This window comes from Salvelinus alpinus, chromosome 7 (genome assembly GCF_045679555.1).
Source record: "Salvelinus alpinus chromosome 7, SLU_Salpinus.1, whole genome shotgun sequence".
NCBI classification, from domain to species: domain Eukaryota; kingdom Metazoa; phylum Chordata; class Actinopteri; order Salmoniformes; family Salmonidae; genus Salvelinus; species Salvelinus alpinus.
The window spans coordinates 34,425,854-34,435,680 of record NC_092092.1 but is presented as its reverse complement, the minus strand read 5'-3'; positions in this window follow the sequence as shown (position 1 = coordinate 34,435,680).

Sequence of the window (9,827 nt, the reverse complement as noted above, 5' to 3'; positions counted from 1 at the left end):
TTAACATACTATAGTTTTCTACTTTGTGCATGACACAAGTAATTTTTCCAACAATTGTTTACAGACAGATTATTTCACTTATAATTCACTGTATCACAATTCCAGTGGGTCAGAAGTTTACATACACTAAGTTGACTGTGCCTTTAAACAGCTTGGAAAATTCCAGAAAATTATGTCATGGCTTTAGAAGTTTATGACAGGCTAATTGACATAATTTGAGTCAATTGTAGCTATACCTGTGGATGTATTTCAAGGCCTACTTTCAAACTCAGTGCCTCTTTGCTTGACATCATGGGGAAATCAAAAGAAATCAGCCAAGACCTCAGAAAAAATATTGTAGACCTCCACATGTCTGGTTCATCCTTGGGAGCAATTTCCAAACGCCTGAAGGTACAACGTTCATCTGTACAAACAATAGTACGCAAGTATAAACACCATGGGACCACGCAGCCGTCATACCGCTCAGGAAGGAGACGTGCTCTGTCTCCTCGAGATGAACATACTTTGGTGCGAAAAGTGCAAATCAATCCCAGAACAACAGCAAAGGACCTTGTGAAGATGCTGGAGGAAACAGGTACAAAAGTATCTATATCCACAGTAAAACGAGTCCTATATCGACATAACCTGAAAGGCCGCTCAGCAAGGAAGAAGCCACTGCTCCAAACCGCCATTAAAAAGCCAGACTACGGTTTGCAACTGCACATGAGGACAAAGATCGTACTTTTTGGAGAAATGTCCTCTGGTCTGATGAAACAAAAATAGAACTGTTTGGCCATAATGACCATCGTTATGTTTGGAGGAAAAAGGGGGAAGCTTTCAAGCTGAATAACACCATCTAAACCGTGAAGCATTGTGGTGGCAGCATCATGTTGTGGGGGTGCTTTGCTGCAGGAGGGACTGGTGCACTTCACAAAATAGATGACATCATGAGCAAAGAAAAAAGAAAAAAAAGAAAACATCTCAAGACATCAGTCAGGAAGTTAAAGCTTGGTCGCAAATGGGTCTTCCAAATGGACAATAATCCCAAGCATACTTCCAAAGTTGTTGCAAAATGGCTTAAGGACAACAAAGTCAAGGTATTGGAGTGGCCATCACAAAGCCCTGACCTCAATCCTATGGAAGATTTGTGGGCAGAACCGAAAGTGTGTGTGCGAGCCAGGAGGCCTGCAAACCTGACTCAGTTACACCAGCTCTGTCAGGAGGAATGGGCCAAAATTCACCCAACTTATTGTGTGAAGCTTGTGGAAGGCTACCCGAAACATTTGAACAATTTAAACAATTTAAAGGCAATGCTGCCAAATACTAATTGAGTGTATGTAAACTTCTGACCCACTGGTAATGTGATGAAAGAAATAAAAGCTGAAATAAATCATTATCTCTACTATTATTCAGACATTTCACATTCTTACAATAAAGTGGTGATCCTAACTGACCTAAGACAGGGAATCTTTAATAGGATTAAATGTCAGGAATTGTGAAAAACTGAGTTTAAATGTATTTGGCTAAGGTGTATGTAAACCTCCGACTTCAACTGTACAACAAAGTGTCTTGTCTGCCGGAAAACCACACAAAGAAGTAGGTGAGCAGCATCTGCAGAGACTTGAAGGCAACTTCATCAAAAAACTGCATGACCTTTCACCACATGGTTTTTGTAAAGTTCACACTTTAAAAGGCGGTGATCAATGATGGTCACTGACTAGACAAAATTGTTCCGCTTGAATGTGCCCTCAGTCAAGCTCTGCTGATGAATTCCTCTCCTGTAGGCGACAACATCTTTGTAGCTGAGATCTGTCAGTTACTAGTGGAGGGTGTGAAGCAGAGCACTGAGAGGATGGCCTATATCAGGGGTAGCCTACTCAACTACTATTGGAGAAGGTCCTAGGTGGAAAAGGTCCGGATGGATATTGTAACTTATCGTCATAGTAACAAACCCCCACCTCTCAACCCCAAACTGTTCACACCCCTGTTGTTGGTGGAAAGAAAATGTTTCTGTTTTTAAGATAATTTCTTGCAATTCTACACATTTTGCCATGAGGCGGAGATAACTTTTTGCAATTTTAAAGCTAATCTCCTGAAATTCTCCACATGTTGTCATGTCTTATGTGTGTATAATACCTGAGTGACTCAACAAAATCAATTGGGGCCCCCATGGGCACATAATCTGGCCATAATAAGATTTAGATAGCTAGTTAGCTTAATTTAGCAACCTTCACATCTGTCAGTAAACGACCACTGCCCATGCACTACCAAATTTCGTAATTGCACCTTGTGCATTCTATTATTGCAGCTCTCAACAGCATTATATTGAAAAACTGACAAAGTAAACATTTGTAAATAAATTGGTATTGACCCTGTTCTGGTTGTAGATCCGGACTGCAGTCCGCCAGTTGAGTATGGCTGGTTTATATTCTGATGGACAAGGTTCAGCCCGGCCTGTTCACAACTTCCTCCTGAGAGTGCGGAGGCCACCCAAACTCAGCCCCTGTCTAACCGAGCTTGGCGTATTTGGGGCCTACATCAGGTACATTCATGGACCCATCTGTATATATTCCTTTCTTGACAACTTTACAGAGAGATGGCTATACAACTTCAAAAAAAGATATCCTGGGGTGTTTATTTCTTGGTCTGACAAGAGAAAATCTAAACTATTGTTACTAAGCCCTTGCAGAGAAACCACATGACCAAAATCACATAACTGGTGTTACATCATAGAGAGGGCAGAGCAAGCCTTAAACAGGAAGCTCACCCCGTAAAGCACATGGTAAGATCAGTGACATAGATTTTTTTCTTTTTCTGATGTTAAGGTTATAAAACTGTCAAATAATACACTGTCCCAAATTGTAATCTAATACATAATAAAGTTGCCCATTTTTTGTTGTTGTCCCACTTTACCAATCATACTGTAGGTAGCTAAATTAGGACAGCTTGGAGTAGCTGAAGTTGGACAATCTTATAGGCTTTTCCAATGGAGGAAAGAGATCCAGTTTACAATAGGGACCCCCTGTGCAATAGTATCTAATAATTCACAACAATACACACAAATCTAAAAGTAAAATAATGGAATTAAGAAATATATAAATATTAGATCGAGCAATGTCGGAATGGCATTGACTAAAATACAGTAGAATAGAATACAGTATATACATATGAGATGATTAAAGCAGTATGTAAACATTATTCAATTGCCTAGTGTTCCATTATTAAAGTGGCCAGTGATTCCAAGTCTATGTATATAGGGCAGCAGCCTCTAAGGTGCAGGGTTGCGTAACTTGGTGGAAGCCGGCTAGTGATGGCTATATAACAGTCTGATGGCTTGAGATAAAAGCTGTTTTTCAGTCTCTCGGTCCCAGCTTTGATGCACCTGTACTGACCTCGCCTTCTGGATGATTTCAGGGTGAACAGGCCGGGGCTTGTGTGGTTTATGTCTTTGATGATATGTATTCCTCTTGTTCAAATGGGATAGGGCAGTGTGCAGTGCGATGGCGATTGCATCATCTGTGGAGCTATTGGGGCGGTAAGCAAATTGAAATGGGTCTAGGGTGTCAGGTAAGGTAGTGATATGATCCTTAACTAGCCTCTCAAAGCACTTCATGATCACAGAAGTGAGTGCTATGGGCTTGTAGCACTCATTTAGTTCAGTTACCTTTGCTTTATTGGGTACAGGAACAATGGTGGACATCTTGAAGCAAGTGGGGACAGCAGACTGGGATAGGGAGAGATTGAATATGTCAGTAAACACGCCAGCCATCTGGTCTGCGCATGCTCTGAGGACGCGGTTAGGCATGCCGTCTGAGCCGGTAGCCTTGCAAGGGTTAACACGCTTAAATGTCTTACTCATGTTGGCCACAGAGAAGCTGAGCCCACAGTCCTTGGTAGCCGGCCGCGTCGGTGGCACTGTGTTATCCTCAAAGCAGGCAAAGAAGGTGTTTAGCTTGTCTGGAAGCAAGACGCTGGTATCCGTGACATGGCTGGTTTTCCCTTTGTAGTCCGTGGTTGACTGTCGACCCTACCACATATGTCTCTTGTCTGAGCCATTGAATTGCAACTCCACTTTGTCTCCGTACTAACGGTTTGCCTGTTGCCTTATGGAGGGAATAACTACACAGTTTGTATTTGGCCATATTAATGAGATGGCTTTCAGTTTTGCGCGAATGCTGCCATCTATCCACGGTTTCTGGTTTGTGTAGGTTTTAATAGTCACAGTGGGTACAATATGTCCTATACACAGTGGTGTAAAGTAATTAAGTAAAAATACTTTAAAGTACTAACTTACTTATGTACTTTTTGGGGGTATCTGTACTTTACTTTACTATTAATATTTTTGACTACTTTTATTTTAACTCCACTACATTCCTAAAGAAATAATGTACTTTCTACTCCTTACATTTTCCCTGACACCCAAAAGTACTCGTTACATTTTGAATGCTTAGCAGGACAGTAAATTTGTCTAATTCACACACTTATCAAGAGAACATCCCTGGTCATCCCTACTGCTTCTGATCTGGCAGACTCATTAAACACAAATGGTTTGTTTGTAAATGATGTCTGAGTGTTGAACTGTGCCCCTGGCTATCCGTACATTTTTAAAACAAGAAAATCGTGTCTTCTGGTTTGCTTAATATAAGGAATTTTAATTGATTTAATTGACATTTAAAAGCAAATACTTTTAGACTTTTACTCAAGTACTATTTTACTGGGTGACTTTCACTTTTTTTTGTCATTTTCTTTTAAGGAATGTTTACTTTTACTCAAGTATGAAAATTGGGTACTTTTTCCACCACTGCATACACTTCCTGATGAACTCAGTCACCGTATACGTGTATTCGTCAATGTTATTCTCAGAGGCTACCCGGAACATATCCCAGTCCGCGTGAAACAATCTTGAAGCATGGATTCCGATTGGTCAGACCAGCGTTGAATAGACCATAGCACGGGCACTTCCTGTTTGAGTTTCTGTCCATAGAAAGGGAGGAGCAAAATGGAGTCGTGATCAGATTTGCCGAATGGAGGACATTTCGAAAAGTTGAGTAGCAATGTTGTTCCAGAGCGAGTACTACAGTCAATGTGTTTGGTAGAACTTCGGTAGCGCTATTCCTCAAATTTACTTTGTTAAAATCACCAGCTACAATTAATTCTGCCTCAGGATATGTGGTTTCCAGTTTGCATAAAGTCCGGTGTAGTTCTATGAGGGCCGTCGTGGTATCGGCTTGAGGGGGAATATACACGGCTGTGACTATAATCAAAGAGAATTCTCTTGGGAGGTAATACGGTCGGCATTTGATTGTGAGGTATTCTAGGTCGGGTGAACAAAAGGACTTGAGTTTCTGTGTTATCACAATCACCATGAGTAGTTCATCATGAAACATACACCCCCGGCTTTCCTCTTCCCAGAGAGTTCTTTATTACTGTCTGTGCGATGTACTGAGAACTCAGCTGGCTGTATGGACGGGGACAGTATATCCCGAGAGAGCCATGTTTCCGGGAAACAGAGTATGTTACAATCCCTGATGTCTCTCTGGAAGGAGATCTTCGCCTTGAGCTCGTCTACTTTATTATTCAGAGACTGAACATTTGCAAGTAATATGCTTGGAAGCGGTGGATGGTGTTCACACCTCCTGAGTTGGACTAGAAGTCCACTCCGAATACCTCCTCTCCGCCGCCAGTGTTTTGGAGCAGCCTCTGCAATAAGTTCAATTGCCAGGTACAAACAACGGATCCAATTCGGGAAAGTCACATTCTTGGTCGTGGTGCTGGTGAGTTACCGCCGCTCTGATATCCAAAAGTTATTTAGGCTGTATGTAATAACAAACAAAAATTCTGGACATGGTGCTAAATGAGTATGCTGGACAGACATCTGCTGAGGACCAAGAGTGATGAGCTCAGAATCACATTAGTGGAAAGCAAGACTGTTCTCCAGTGGTGTAAAGTACCCTACTGCCTCTGATCTGGCAGACTCACTAAACACGTGCTTCGTTTGTAAATGATGTCTGAGTGTTGGCGCGTGCCCCTGGCTATCCGTAAATAAATTAAAAAAACAAGAAAATGGTGCTGCCTGGTTTGCTTAATATAAGGAATTTGAAATGATTTATACTTTACTTTTGATACTTAAGTATATTTGAGCAATTACATTTACTTTTGATACATAAGTATATTTAAAACCAAATACTTTTAACATTTTACTCAAGTAAGATTTTACTGGGTGACTTTCATTTTTACTTGAGTCATTTTCTTTTGAGGTATCTTTACTTTTACTCAAATGACATTTGGGTACTTTTTCTACCGCTGCTGTTCTCATGGCAGGCTTGGTTGTAGCTAGATATGTTCGAATCGCTTCAGGGACAATTCTTTTTGCATTTTAGCTAGCCCTAACCCTTTTCCTAACCTTAACCCAATTCTCCTAATGGAGGTGTGGCGGAGAGAGTGGCAGTGCTAGACAATACGCTCCTCATCTGACCTGCACTGCCCTCTGTCACATTATTAGAGGAACTGCACAGGATGGTAACGATAAGTGCCCTTCTTTGACCACAGAGAAAATTGCTGCTCCCCATCTAAAGTAGATTTTTCTTTTACCTGGTTTTGACTGTAGAATCAAACATGTGCTCTCATTGCTTGTGTAGATCAAGAATGAGCCTGATGGAGGAAGGAAAGCAGCGAGCGGTTTGCTGACGTCAACGTTGTGAACAGAGTGCCATATGGTGGCAGTGGGGTTATGGTATGGGCAGGCATAAGGTACAGACAACGAACACAATTGCATTTTATCGATGGCAGTTTGAATGCACAGAAATACCGTGACGAGATCCTGAGGCCCGTTGTCCTTCAATTCATCCACCGCCATCACCTCATGTTTCAGCATGATAATGCACAGCCCCATGTCGCAAGATCTGTACACAATTCCTGGAAGCTGAAAATGTCCCTGTTGTTCCATGGCCTGTATACTCACCGGACATGTCACCCATTGAGCATGTTTGGGATGCTCTGGATTGACGTGTACGACAGCGTGTTCCAGTTCCTGCCAATATCCAGCAACTTTGCACAGCCATTGAAGAGGAGTGGGACAACGTTCCACAGGCCACAATCATCACCCTGATCAACTCTATGCGAAGATGTGTCGCGCTGGATGAGGCAAATGGTGGTAACACCAGATACTGACTGGTTTTCTGATCCATGCCCCTACTTTTCTTTTAAGGTAGGCCTATCTCTGACCAAAAAATGCATTCTGTATTCCGTCATGTGAAATCCACAGATTAGGGCCTAATGAATTTATTTAAATTGACTGATTTCCTCATATGAACTGTAATTTAGTAAAATCTTAGAAATTGTTGAATTTATATTTTTGATCAGTATATTTCAATCTGTTTGTCTGCATATTTCAAGACATGGCATAAATATGAGGATGATTCTCTTTATTTTTTGGGGGACCAAAAACGTGGAAATGAATCAATCCATCATCACTAACACAATGGAAAAATCGAATAATTTATTATTGAAATAGCATGGGCGACCGAGAAAAAGAAATCGATACAATTTAAGGCCAAGTGGCAAACAATAATGCAGGCACTAGGGATGTAGTCATTGATTGTGTGAGTCTGTAAGTTGTTGTTCGCATGTATAAGTTAGTATATGGAATTAATAAAAAACGGAAAAACTAAATATAAAATAAAAGAATGAGCCTGATAGAGGAAGAAAAGCTATGTGCGGACACTGAAGTGTTACTACCGCAATACATTTGGATCACTGCCAGTTCCACTATTTCGGCTAAGCAAAAAGAGTGTAGTATCCTATTCTAGATATTGCACAATCAAACAGAGAATCTAAGTGATTTCATCACAAAAGAACAGAACAATTGTGTCACGCCCTGGCCTTTGTTATCTTTGTTTTCTTTATTATTTTAGTTAGGTCAGGGTGTGACATGGGGGATGTATGTGTTTTGTATTGTCTATGTCTTTACGTTAGTTGCTTGTGTCTGCACTTTCGTTTTATAGCTTCACGGTCGTTTGTTGTTTTGTATAGTTTGTCAGTGTTCGTTTCGTTTTCGTCTTCAAATAAAAGAAGATGTATTGTTATCACGCTGCGCCTTGGTCCTCCTCTCTTCCACAATGTTACGACGATCGTGACAAATTGCAGTATGTGAAATCTCTAAAGCTGTCAAATGTGATATTTTAACATGAGGGAAGTCTAAAGAGGAAGGCCTAATATTCGTAAAGTAAATAATAATATAAAGATACATAAGTTCAATTGTTCATGTTTTAAAGGTATCATGGGAATAATAGTAATACATTTTATTATTTCACATTTTTGTTCTTTTTTATGCATTCATTTTAATGCATGGCTGTTATGTAGTCTAATATGACTGGCTTTCAAATACATTGGTGCAACTTTGGTTTTAGAAGTGGGAGGGACATTATTATAATAATTTTTTATCCAGTCAGATAATCACCTCAAACAACCTACCCGGTCGATCTGAGGCGTCCGCATGGTCCTAAAGCACATTGTTGCCTTGTTAAAAAAAAAAACACATTCCAATGATAAAACTGGGGTGGGGGGGGGGGGACAAAAATGCAATTCCAGAATGTAGGGGGACATGTCTCCCGGTCCCCAGTGAATGTTGCGCCCCTGTTCAAATATACCGTTGGGATTTGATATAAAAAATCCAGTTCTATTTCATGAACACCAGATGGGACATGAAAGGAACGCAATGCAAAAAAAGATTGATTTGTATCTATAGCTAGGTTTCCATCCAATTGGCGACAGATTTTCATGCGAATATTCTAAACTCCGCATTAAAACAATATGCGCATTTTCCCACAGAGATGTTTCCATCAAATTTACTTGTTGCAGATTAAATAATGTGCGTGAATACGTAGTGCACATAAAAATACATTTTGCAGTTAAATTCCCATGTACTGAATACAAAATACAAGTTAAATGGGTTTCCATCGCATTTTCAACTCCACTGATGGTTTTCCCACAAAAAAATGTCTGCCCACTCAGGTATTGGCACGTGCGCTCTAGCCAACAGCGCGCAGATACACGTACTGTACAGTATAGTCTACATGATGAGATTCTTTTTATTTGCCAAACGGCAGCCCAGCATCGATGATCATGTCACCAGAATAAGACCCTCGATATTTATTGGAAAGGAGCATCATGCTCATCAACTTGCATTTTCACCACCCTGTGAAGTTCATCATAATCAGCATGATTTCCTGACAAGTCGTAGTGCGAGGACCACACGTCATCGTGTCACTCCAAGTTTAATTCGATATGATTGTTATTATATCCACCGACATTTCTCGCATAATTCGTATTACCGACACAAAAAGATTCCACCTTGTCTAGCGTATTGTTTTGTCGACATTTTGAAAGTTTACCGAACATTTTTCTGTTTCCATCAGGCCTGGCCTGTCATTACATTTGTTTCATCCGACATGCATTTACTCGCATAGAAAGTTTGGATGGAAACCTGGTTAATCACATAGCATTTTACCGCAGGTTTTTAAATCCGAAAAACGTGTGGCCAGTTTAATGTGGCCACGAGTTGCTGACGTGTCGGTAAAAAAATATGATCAGTAGACTACTGTATTACCAAAACTGGTATCGCTTTAGACACAAATCTCTGGTGTTATCATAACAGCAGTATAATAGCGCCCCCTAGCAACACTGACCCGCTATGACAGGCTGGCCTTAGCTCACTGTGAATGTGGAATGTGGACCACAATATGTAGGCCTATGTTCTGCTCTTAAAATACCCCTCACCCTCTCCTTTCCACTCTGTCCTCTTCACTCAGGGCAGTTGGACACAAAGCCTCGGAGACGGCTGGTTTGGG